The sequence below is a fragment of the Schistocerca piceifrons genome, chromosome 5, assembly GCF_021461385.2.
Source record: "Schistocerca piceifrons isolate TAMUIC-IGC-003096 chromosome 5, iqSchPice1.1, whole genome shotgun sequence".
Lineage (NCBI taxonomy): Eukaryota > Metazoa > Arthropoda > Insecta > Orthoptera > Acrididae > Schistocerca > Schistocerca piceifrons.
Genome location: NC_060142.1, coordinates 698,082,494 through 698,095,493, shown reverse-complemented (window position 1 = coordinate 698,095,493; position 13,000 = coordinate 698,082,494). Strand labels below are relative to the sequence as shown.

At 48.6% G+C, this 13,000-nt stretch overlaps 1 pseudogene; it reads right to left on the bottom strand.

The window, feature by feature from the left end:
• Nucleotides 1-2,738: 2,738 nt before the first annotated feature.
• LOC124799689 lies at nucleotides 2,739-2,856 on the bottom strand (annotated as a pseudogene).
• Between the last annotated feature and the right edge of the window lie 10,144 nt (nucleotides 2,857-13,000).

Below are 13,000 nucleotides of genomic sequence, written 5' to 3'. Positions count from 1 at the left end.
AATCAGTTAACATCTCGGGTACACTGTGCGGTGACTTCTCGGACACATTGTACGATTTCAGTTAAGCAGTGCAGCAACGAATGCCGGACATTTGCCACGCCGGACATTTGCCACACTTGCCCCTTCGCCAGGTAGCGATCCCTCAGGTAAGGGACGCCCTTCCTCGTACTACCTCTGTCCGCTTTCAAACCGCCGTCTCCACATCTTACTCGATACAACCACTACGTAAGAGACTTTCTTCTTCGACATCTTGGCGAAATACAGAGCTTCTTTTCCGAAATCGAAATATTTATATTTTCTGGGAAACGAAAGCAATTCCGACGACTATGTCAGTATGTAATTAGTTCTGCCAAGTATAAATATAGATCCCTCTGTCTGTACGGTAGCTTCCTTTCACGCTTACTAATTGCGATAGAAACAGTCCATCGCCATGGGAGCAACAAGAAAGGAATGCTGTAAAGAGAATGCGAATGTACGCTAAACATTTGTTTTTGATCGTTGCATTTGTGCCTACTTTAATTACTACAACTGCATGCCCAAAAGACAATAAGGAAAGAAGGAATGGGTATGAGAATGTTTGAAAAGAAGAACGACATACTCCATATTAATTTACTCTCTAAAATCCGATATCCGTTCCGGCGAAACATTAGTTAATAAAGAGTAGCGGGACAATGTTCAAAACATGATTGAAAGTACGTTCATAAACAGAGATAAGAACATCCATGACTGACATGTCATCTAAAGTCGACACACAATTTTAAAATGTTAGAAATAAGGAAATGAAGTAATACAGAATGCTATGCTTGTAACGTACGTTGTTGTTCTACATTGTTTAGCTCTGGTATTAACAGGGTCACAGAGAAAGCGTTCTAGGTTTTGGAGGGAAAAGGCGTAATTGTAATGATCTCCACTACAACAGAAACAAGAAGCACAACTTAAGGAAAAATAATGTAATGTGTGTTCCAGCTCACAAGCGACATTGAAGCAGGTAGTTCCTGTGACTTAGTATGGACAGAGGTTATATTCGACAACCGGGATAAATTAATAACTTGCTCCTTTTACCGACCCCCGGTCTCAGATGAAACAGTTGCTGAACAGTTCAAAGAAAACTTGAGTCTCATCACAAATAGGTACCCTACTCATACAATTATAGTTGGCAGTGACTTCAATCTACCTTCCGTATGTTGACAAAAATACATTTTCAGGCCCTATTGTAGATAGAAAACAACTTCCACAATTGTTCTAAATACTTTTTTTAAAATTATTTTGAACAATTAGTTCACGAGGCCATTCAAATTGTAAATGGTTACGAAGACACACTTCACTTCTTAGCCACAAATAATCCTGAGCATCACGACGGGTACAGGAATTACTGAACACACAGCCGTAGCGAGGCTCAATTCCGTAACAAAGAAATTCACCAAAACTAAACGTGAAATATATATATTTATAAAAGCAACTAAAAATTCGGTTGACGTCTTTCTAAGAGATAGTCTCCAATCCTTCCAAACTATGTAAGTGAACACCATATGTGGTTTAAGTTCAAAGAAATAGTATCAACAGCACTCGAGAGATTCATACCAAATAAATTAATATCAGACGGAACTGATCCCCCACGGTACACAAAAAACGACAGAAAGCTGCTGCAGGAGCACCGAAAAAGGCACGTATAATTTAGACGAGCGCAAAATCTCCGAGATTGGCGAAGCTTTACTGTGGCTCGAAATTTGGTGCAGATTTCAATGTGAGATGCATTTAATAGTTTCCACAACGAAACTCTCTCTAGAAATGTGGCGAAAAATCCATAGAGATTCTGGTCCTATGTTAAGAAAACCAGCAGAAAGGCTCAGTAAGTACCTTTACTGCGGGTCGGGCGGCAAGTGAGGAGGAGGGGGAGGAGGAGGAGGGGGGGGGGGGAGACAAGGGACCAAGCCCTTCGGAGCAGGTAAAATCGTGGCAAATGTCCGGCGCGGCAAATGTCCGCACACCGCTGCAGCGTGAATCTTGGAATTACAGGTTTGCTATGTATGTGTTCCACCAACAGCTACAACGTCCCAGTGGGGATTAGCGGGGAGAGCCCTGGACTCCAGGACTCCAGCAGACGGGGCTGTTGGCGGCTCAGCTCAGACCTGGCGTCCCCAGCGGCTGTCAAGGCTGGCCGCCGGCCGGTACCCTTTGTGCGCCGCCGCCGCCCTTCTGAGGCGTCACTCGCGAAGACCTTCTATTCCGGGCTCCAGCGGCTTCAGCGCGGCAGCCACTGTCCTGTCAGTTTCACGTCGCCAGCGAGGACTTCGTGTGTAACGTCAAAAGAGTTCGCCTACTACCTTTATTCCGTAGTCAACGGCGGCAGTCCGAAGGATGTGTTAAGCAGCACTGTACGGCGAAATCTGGAATTGCTCTCTCTAATTCTAAGAACGTATCAAGATTTTATCGTCACGTATACGGATGGGTCTAAGCAGGGGAATGCAACCACCTGTTCAGCTATCACCCCTGATGGAGAATTCAGGGTTCGCCTCGCGGAACAATAACAAAAAAAAAGCACTCCGTCTTCAGGCCACGAGTGGCCTACCGGGCCATCCGACCGCCGTGTCATCCTCAGTGGTGGATGCGGATAGGAGGGGCGTGTGGTCAGCACATTGCTCTCCCGGTCGTTATGATGGTATTCTTGACCGGAGCCGCTACTATTCGGTCGAGTAGCTCCTCAATTGGCATCACGAGGCTGGGTGCACCCCGGAAAATCACAACAGCGCATGGCGGCCTGGATGGTCACCCATCCAAGTGCCGACCACGCCCGACAGCGCTTAACTTCGGTGATCTCACGGGAACCGGTGTATCCACTGCGGCAAGGCCGTTGCCCACGGAACAACAAAACGATAGTGTTTTCATTGTATACGGAGTCATAAAAGCACTGGAGTAAGTGAGAGACAATCACAGTAGAAAGTTTTTTATCTGTTCTGACAGTCCCACTTCTTTGCAGTCTGTACAACAATTTGTTTCCAGTAGATAAAATGATTCAATCTGTCCAAGATGTCTTACAGCAGATCCAAAAATTAGACGAAGTGGTGGTGTTCTGCTGGGTACCATAACACGTTGGGTTATGGGGAAATGCAGCCGACGAACAAACCAAAGAAGCATGTAGAGGAGGTTGTGATTCGGTGATCCATCCCCCTCCACGCTGTCATTTCATAGTTGGACAGAGAGTTGGTGCATCAGTGGAAGATAACTGGTTGGAGCTGGGAAAGAACAAAATGCAATCTATAAATCGACCACTCAGGCGTGATGAATCTCATGCCAGAGAACACCAACGGAAAGAGGTGGTACCTGCCAGTTAAGAGTAAGACATTGTTCATTAGTTGCCGGCCGCGGTGGCCGTGCGGTTCTGGCGCTGCAGTCCGGAACCGCGAGGCTGCTACGGTCGCAGGTTCGAATCCTGCCTCGGGCATGGGTGTGTGTGATGTCCTTAGTTCGGTTTAAGTAGTTCTAAGTTCTAGGGGCCTTATGACCTAAGATGTTGAGTCCCATAGTGCTCAGAGCCATTTGAACCATTGTCCATTAGTCAACCTAGCGCGAGGCTCAAACAGCTCTACCCTATGCTCAACAGGCGTAGCACACTGAACAGAAGGGCGTCGAGGTCCATGTACATGACACTTATTCGACCCCTGATGACGTACGCAGCACCTGTCTGGGGATACGCTGCACCCAGGCGTCTGCGCCGTCTGCAGCTCATACAAAACAAAGTACTCAAAATCATAAGCAATGCTCCACGATACACACGCATCGCGGACCTTCACCGGGAATACCAACTTGAGACTCTCACGGAGGTAATTCACAAACTCACCACAAGACTGTGCAGAAATTCCAGACATTCGCAGAACCCGTTTATTCTAAATCTGGGGAACTACGACCACAACCATGTACGGAAACATAAAAGACCAAAAGACATACTTGTAAGGACCTAACATCTTTGGCCAAGCACACGCAAACACAACGGCACAGGTGAGCCCCTGTTAATCAGACGCCATTACTGGATACCCAGCTGGAATACACTGCCGAATAACTGGCACCACGCAGGGAAGCCGTACCGTACACTGCATGCAGACGAGCTCCACACATCCCCCACACAGTGAGATGATCTATGGCCGATCTCCCACTACTGTATAGCGATCTTGATTGTTCCAGGAATGTAGAAACTGGGATGCATCGCCATCGCTTGCCACGGTAATGATGCACGGTACCCACACTAACAAATCCAACCTTGCATGAACTATCGCAGCTAGTAAGCCACTACTGCTCTTACTACCCATCCCACTGTCGCAGAGGTTTTTTTTCCCACGGCACGAGCCTTGGCACTTTTTCCCTCTGCTCTTCAAATCGCTACCCTCACTCGCATTTCGTCCACTATCTATCACCTGATGGACCGTGTTAATGCGTAGTCTTACCCAGACGCGCGGATAACATCACAGCCCAGCATCCTGTGATCCAACTAACATGTAGACGGAGGTGACAGTAGAACTTTTGGTTTGGTCACCACGTTGGTGCGGGCGTGGAGGGGCCCATCTCTATTTTTCTTTTTGTTTAGTCCTCTTCCCATCAGTATGATCCGCCAATATATGAGGTCCCTGGAATACCGCTGTCGATGCAACATATTGTAAGTGTACGTATTGTATACGCTGATGTACAGGGAGCGGACAAATGTATGGAAACGCCAGGAATAAAACACATTACCATGGCTAATCCTGTGTAGGAACATGTTTGGCATTCAAAACAGCTTCCAACCGTCTCAGAATGGATAAATACAGATCCTGGGTGGTTTCCAAGGGAATCTTATACCATTCTTCCTGCTATATAGTGACAACTGCAGGTAACAATGATGGGGGTGGATAGCGATGACACGCCTTTCTCTCCAACTTAGGCCAGAAAGGCTGAGTAAAACAGATAGATATCTGGTGTCTGCGGTGTGTCAGAGGCAATGCGAAAATTCATCCCCATGCTCACAAAACCCGTCCAGGACGATGCTATCAGTGCGGACACTGGCCTTGTGGGATTGGAAAACAGCATCAACATTGGGGAACAAACATTGTACCATGATATGGATCAGATCATCCAAGATGGTCACATTGTAAGGTGGCTATAATTTTGCACCTTACAAGAACTCATCCACATACTTTGCCGTGAACTACAACCACAATTACGTATCATTTGATAGGGGGTACATCGTATATACAGGGTGGTTCATTGATCGTGAACGGGACAAATATCTCACGAAATAAACGTCAAACGAAAAAAATACAAAGAACGAAACTTGTCTAGCTTGAAGGGGGAAACCAAATGGCACTATGGTTGGCCCGCTAGATGGCGCTGCCATACGTCAAACGGGTATGAACTGTGTTTTTCTTTAAACAAGAACCCCCATTTTTTATGACACATTCGTGTAGTACTTAAAGAAATAGGAATGTTTTAGATGGATCACTTTTTTCGCTTTCTGATTGATGGCGCTATAATAGTCATAAACATATGGCTCACAATTTTAGACGAACAGTTGGTAACACGTGGGTTTTTTAAATTAAAATACACTCCTGGAAATGGAAAAAAGAACACATTGACACCGGTGTGTCAGACCCACCATACTTGCTCCGGGCACTGCGAGAGGGCTGTACAAGCAATGATCACACGCACGGCACAGCGGACACACCAGGAACCGCGGTGTTGGCCGTCGAATGGCGCTAGCTGCGCAGCATTTGTGCACCGCCGCCGTCAGTGTCAGCCAGTTTGCCGTGGCATACGGAGCTCCATCGCAGTCTTTAACACTGGTAGCATGCCGCGACAGCGTGGACGTGAACCGTATGTGCAGTTGACGGACTTTGAGCGAGGGCGTATAGTGGGCATGCGGGAGGCTGGGTGGACGTACCGCCGAATTGCTCAACACGTGGGGCGTGAGGTCTCCACAGTACATCGATGTTGTCGCCAGTGGTCGGCGGAAGGTGCACGTGCCCGTCGACCTGGGACCGGACCGCAGCGACGCACGGATGCACGCCAAGACCGTAGGATCCTACGCAGTGCCGTAGGGGACCGCACCGCCACTTCCCAGCAAATTAGGGACACTGTTGCTCCTGGGGTATCGGCGAGGACCATTCGCAACCGTCTCCATGAAGCTGGGCTACGGTCCCGCACACTGTTAGGCCGTCTTCCGCTCACGCCCCAACATCGTGCAGCCCGCCTCCAGTGGTGTCGCGACAGGCGTGAATGGAGGGACGAATGGAGACGTGTCGTCTTCAGCGATGAGAGTCGCTTCTGCCTTGGTGCCAATGATGGTCGTATGCGTGTTTGGCGCCGTGCAGGTGAGCGCCACAATCAGGACTGCATACGACCGAGGCACACAGGGCCAACACCCGGCATCATGGTGTGGGGAGCGATCTCCTACACTGGCCGTACACCACTGGTGATCGTCGAGGGGACACTGAATAGTGCACGGTACATCCAAACCGTCATCGAACCCATCGTTCTACCATTCCTAGACCGGCAAGGGAACTTGCTGTTCCAACAGGACAATGCACGTCCGCATGTATCCCGTGCCACCCAACGTGCTCTAGAAGGTGTAAGTCAACTACCGTGGCCAGCAAGATCTCCGGATCTGTCCCCCATTGAGCATGTTTGGGACTGGATGAAGCGTCGTCTCACGCGGTCTGCACGTCCAGCACGAACGCTGGTCCAACTGAGGCGCCAGGTGGAAATGGCATGGCAAGCCGTTCCACAGGACTACATCCAGCATCTCTACGATCGTCTCCATGGGAGAATAGCAGCCTGCATTGCTGCGAAAGGTGGATATACACTGTGCTAGTGCCGACATTGTGCATGCTCTGTTGCCTGTGTTTATGTGCCTGTGGTTCTGTCAGTGTGATCATGTGATGTATCTGACCCCAGGAATGTGTCAATAAAGTTTCCCCTTCCTGGGACAATGAATTCACGGTGTTCTTATTTCAATTTCCAGGAGTGTACAAAACGTAGATACGTCAGAACATTTTATTTCGGTTGTTCCAATGTGATACATGTACCTTTGTGAACTTATCATTTCTGAGAAAGCATGCTGTTACAGCGTGATTACCTGTAAATACCAAATTAATGCAATAAATGCTCAACATGATGTCCGTCAACCTCCATGCATTTGGCAACACGTGTAACGACATTCCTCTCAACAGCGAGTAGTTCGCCTTCCGTAATGTTCGCACATGCATTGACAATGGGCTGACGCATGTTGTCAGGCGTTGTCGGTGGACCACGATAGCAAATATCTTTTAACTTTCCCGACAGAAAGAAATCCGGGGACGTCAGATCCAGTGAACGTGTGGGCCACGGTAGCGTGCTTCGACGACCAATCCACCTGTCATGAAAAATGCTATTCAATACCGCTTCAGCCGCACGTGAGCTATATGGCGGACATCCATCATGTTCGAAGTACATCGCCATTCTGTCATGCAGTGAAACATCTTGTAGTAACATCGGTAGAACATTACGTAGGAAATCAGCATACATTGCACCATTTAGGTTGCCATCGATAAAAATGGGGTCAATTATCCTTCCTCTTATAATGCCGCACCATACATTAACCCGCCAAGGTCGCTGATCTTCCACTTGTCGCAGCCATCGTGGATTTTCCGTTGCCGAATAGTGCATATTATGCCGGTTTACGTTACCGCTGTTGGTGAATGACCCTTCGTCACTAAATAGAACGCGTGCAAAAAATCTGTCATCGTCCCGTAATTTCTCTTGTGCCCAGTGACAGAACTGTACACGACAATCAAAGTCGTCGCCATGCAATTCCTGGCGCATAGAAATATGGTACGGGTGCAGTCGATGTTGTCGTAGCATTCGTCCAGGATACCGAACAGCATACATAGCACACGTCCTTTGGACATTTTGATCACAATAGCCATACATCAACACGATATCGACCTTTTCCGCAATTGGTAAACGGTCCATTTTAACACGGGTAATGTATCACGAAGCAAATACCGTCCGCACTGGCGGAATGTTACGTGATACCACGTACTTATACATTTGTGACTATCACAAAGCGAAAAAAGTGATCCAACTAAAAGATTCATATTTCTTTACGTACTACACGAATATGTAATAAAAAATGAGGGTTCCTATTTTTAAAAAAACGCAGTTTATATCCGTTTTACCTATGGCAGCCCCATCTAGCCGGCCAACCATAGCGCCATCTGGTTTCCCCCTTCAAGCTAGACGAGTTTCGTTCTTTTTAGTTTTTTCGTTTGATGCTTATTTCGTGAGATATTTGGCCCAGTCACTATCAATGGACCACCCTGGATGAATATTTAAAGGAGACTGACATTGTCACGTACGCGTTGTAAATAATTGTTAACGCTTATTGCATGAAAGGTAACGGAGTGTTTTTATTAACAGAACGGCGTAATGAATGATTGCCTATACTAGTAGAGGTTGGAACGCCAGTGGAGGTGAAACGGCAGGCAGAACTCAAGCTCTGGGTGGAAGGCCCGCACAGGTGTTGGTCCTGCATAAACACAGGAAGTAGCTAGACGGACGTCGTGGCACCTGAGCTCTGGAGCACAATAGGGTGACGGCCGGCCGCTATTGTAATAGGACCGGAAGGAGAACCGGGGACTCTGCAAATCTTGGACGCAGGCGAGAGGAAGGAAGAAGCGGCATCTCGCAAACCACGCAGGCTGGGTCATTTCTAAGGATGTTTACACAGAAGCGTACCATTGTACGAGTATAGGTTTTTCCTTGCAAACTGGACGACAAAAAGACTAAAAATATGGTTGGTCGGTGTTCGGAAGAATCTGTAGAGAGGGAGGATATTCCGTGGTGTCGGTAATATGATTCGTTGTCGGAATTACGACGGTGGGGAGCCGAGCCTTGCTGGGAAGCCAGTGGTGGAGAGAATGGGGTCTTTGTTTTGAGCGCCTAGGTTTGACGGTCGCTCGGTATCAGCTTTGTTGGTACAGACGGACTTGCTGCCTCTGTTCTCAGGAGAGTTTATAGTTAGAACAGTTAGGCACTGTACTGTTGCGAACCTATACTATTCTAGACTTCACCTCCAGGTTGGAAGTCGTCGTGGAGTATGCAGCGTTCAGTAATTGAGAGCACTTCCTCTGCCTATACTTACGTTGAGACGCTATCTGAACTCCGTCCTTGTGGGTTGGAGTTCGCGTTTCTCGTCTGTAGAACACGAGGAGGAGACGACAGTATTAGAGTATACTAGTCAGAGGACCGCCTTCTGCCGTCCTAGTGTTTGAAAGAGTTTATTTGTGGCTGGAGTTCTTCCATCGTTGCAGACGAGTACGAGAACCATCACTTCGACGCAGCGGACGCAGTACATATGGTGATATCGCAAATTGCTTCGGCTTATTAGGGCTATAAAGCTAAACAGCTGTGATCACGTTAGTTTATTTCCAGTGAGGTTCCACACCACCGTAGATCATCTTTGAAAGTAGTGTCTTCTAGTGTTTGGTACGTAGATGATGTCAGTTATTTCGCGTTATTTATATTAGATAATGCAGTCATAATAAGGGGCAGAGTTGGGCAACTGATCAATAATTTTACACTCCTGGAAATTGAAATAAGAACACCGTGAATTCATTGTCCCAGGAAGGGGAAACTTTATTGACACATTCCTGGGGTCAGATACATCACATGATCACACTGACAGAACCACAGGCACATAGACACAGGCAACAGAGCATGCACAATGTCGGCACTAGCACAGTGTATATCCACCTTTCGCAGCAATGCAGGCTGCTATTCTCCCATGGAGACGATCGTAGAGATGCTGGATGTAGTCCTGTGGAACGGCTTGCCATGCCATTTCCACCTGGCGCCTCAGTTGGACCAGCGTTCGTGCTGGACGTGCAGACCGCGTGAGACGACGCTTCATCCAGTCCCAAACATGCTCAATGGGGGACAGATCCGGAGATCTTGCTGGCCAGGGTAGTTGACTTACACCTTCTAGAGCACGTTGGGTGGCACGGGATACATGCGGACGTGCGTTGTCCTGTTGGAACAGCAAGTTCCCTTGCCGGTCTAGGAATGGTAGAACGATGGGTTCGATGACGGTTTGGATGTACCGTGCACTATTCAGTGTCCCCTCGACGATCACCAGTGGTGTACGGCCAGTGTAGGAGATCGCTCCCCACACCATGATGCCGGGTGTTGGCCCTGTGTGCCTCGGTCGTATGCAGTCCTGATTGTGGCGCTCACCTGCACGGCGCCAAACACGCATACGACCATCATTGGCACCAAGGAAGAAGCGACTCTCATCGCTGAAGACGACACGTCTCCATTCGTCCCTCCATTCACGCCTGTCGCGACACCACTGGAGGCGGGCTGCACGATGTTGGGGCGTGAGCGGAAGACGGCCTAACGGTGTGCGGGACCGTAGCCCAGCTTCATGGAGACGGTTGCGAATGGTCCTCGCCGATACCCCAGGAGCAACAGTGTCCCTAATTTGCTGGGAAGTGGCGGTGCGGTCCCCTACGGCACTGCGTAGGATCCTACGGTCTTGGCGTGCATCCGTGGGTCGCTGCTGTCCGGTCCCAGGTCGACGGGCACGTGCACCTTCCGCCGACCACTGGCGACAACATCGATGTACTGTGGAGACCTCACGCCCCACGTGTTGAGCAACTCGGCGGTACGTCCACCCGGCCTCCCGCATGCCCACTATACGCCCTCGCTCAAAGTCCGTCAACTGCACATACGGTTCACGTCCACGCTGTCGCGGCATGCTACCAGTGTTAAAGACTGCGATGGAGCTCCGTATGCCACGGCAAACTGGCTGACACTGACGGCGGCGGTGCACGAATGCTGCGCAGCTAGCGCCATTCGACGGCCAACACCGCGGTTGCTGGTGTGTCCGCTGTGCCGTGCGTGTGATCATTGCTTGTACAGCCCTCTCGCGGTGTCCGGAGCAAGTATGGTGGGTCTGACACACCGGTGTTAATATGTTCTTTTTTCCATTTCCAGGAGTGTAGTTAGGAAATACAGACAATTGTACTTAAAGGGTTGATTTTAACCTACAATAAACACATATTGCACAACTATGTTACTCATTTAGAAGCATTAGTTGCCTTCATGGTATATTTATGTTTAGATTGTATTTTATATATAAAAAGAGAATGAAGAGATCCTAAGATCTGCCTGGAGTAGCCAGACAGGGCCAAATCATCATTTTAGCGTTTATTATTTTCCATTGCGCACATTCATTTTACACCCGCCTGGAGTAGCATCTTGGAACATAATCCTCGACAGTAATGCGACCTTACAAAGCGACCAGAGGGCTCATGGGATACCAAAATATGGCTTGCCAGATAATCAACAAACCCCTGCCATGTTTCATTCTTGGGACCAGAAGTTGCCAAACGTTGTGGCACGAGACTCATCAGACCAAATGATTTTCTACCATTCCTCCACAGTCCTGGGCTTCAGCACCACGTTTTTCCGATACGGGCATTTGCATCACTGATGAGTGTGTTTTGAAAAATTCAACTCGCCCCATAATTCCCTTCCGTGTTGGGAATTGAGAATTTATGGTAAGTTCTATGGGACCAAACTGCTGAGGTCATCGGTCCCTAGACTTACACACTACTTAATATAACTTAAACTAACTTACGCTAAGTACAACACAAACACACCCGTGCCCGAGAGAGGACTCGAACCTCCGAGGAGGGGGGCGGGTGGGGGGGGGGGGGCTGCCGCTCGTACCGTTTCAAGGCGCCTTAAACCACGCGGCTTTATTTGTTGTTTTGGCGCGAGAGCGACTTTCGGTTTTGCAGTGACTTTTGCAGCAGTCGTCCTCCCATTTTCCGTCACAATCTTCTTCAATGACCGTCCGTCACCATCACTCAAGACTCACTTTCCTCGTCAAACACTCAGCGGATGATGTTTCTCCGCTTCTCCTGCATGCGGTATAAGTCTTTGATAGGGTGCCGCCTACAACATCAAACACTTCGGCTCCGTTGGTTACGGAAGCACCCACCATATGAGAACCAACAATTTGGCCAATTCCAAATGTACTTAGCTCCAATACAATGCACTCAGAACTACACAGAATACTGTTATGACCACGACTGACGCTTGCAACATATTGAGGACACTAAACACGTGCCGTTAATGGTGAGATACAACAGCGCAACTTGTAGTTTCGGCTAGTATCAGCATTTATATAATGAATTTTCACTGTCCAGCGGAGAGTGCGCTGATATGAAACTTCCTGGCAGATTAAAACTGTGTATCGAACCGAGACTCGAAGTCGGGACCTTTGCCTTTCGCGGGCAAGTGCTCTACCATCTGAGCTACCCAAGCACGACTCACGCCGCGTCCTCACAGCTTTACTTCCGACAGTACTTCGTCTCCTACCCTCCAAACTTCACAGAAGCTCTCCTGCGAACCTTGCAGAACTAGCACTCCTGGAAGAAAGGATATTGCGGAGACATGGCTTGGAAGGTAGGAGACGAGGTGCTGGTGGAATTAAAGGTGTGAGGAAGAGTCGTTTGTCATGCTTGGGTGGCTCTGTTGGCAGAGCACTCGCCAGCGAAAGGCAACGGTCCCGAGTTCGAGTCTCAGCACGGCACACGATCTGCCAAGAAGTTTCATATTACTGCAGAGTGAAAATCTCACTCTGGAAGCATCCCCCACGCTGTGGGAAAGCCATGTCTCCGCGATATTCTTTCTTCCAGAAGTGCTAGTTCTGCAAGGTTCGCAGGAGAGCTTCTGTGAAGTTTGGAAGGTCGGAGACGAGGTACTGGCAGAAGTAAAGCTGTGAGGACGGGGCGTGAGTCGTGCTTGGGTAGTTCGGTTGGTAGAACACTTGCCCGCGAAAGGCAAAGGTCCCGAGTTCGAGTTTTGTCCGGCACACAGTTTTAATCTGCCAGGAAATGTCATAGTAATCATTGTTGATGGTGTAATATCATTGAAACTTGCATGTTCTTTAGCTCATGGTGGAATCATCGAAATATATTTACTC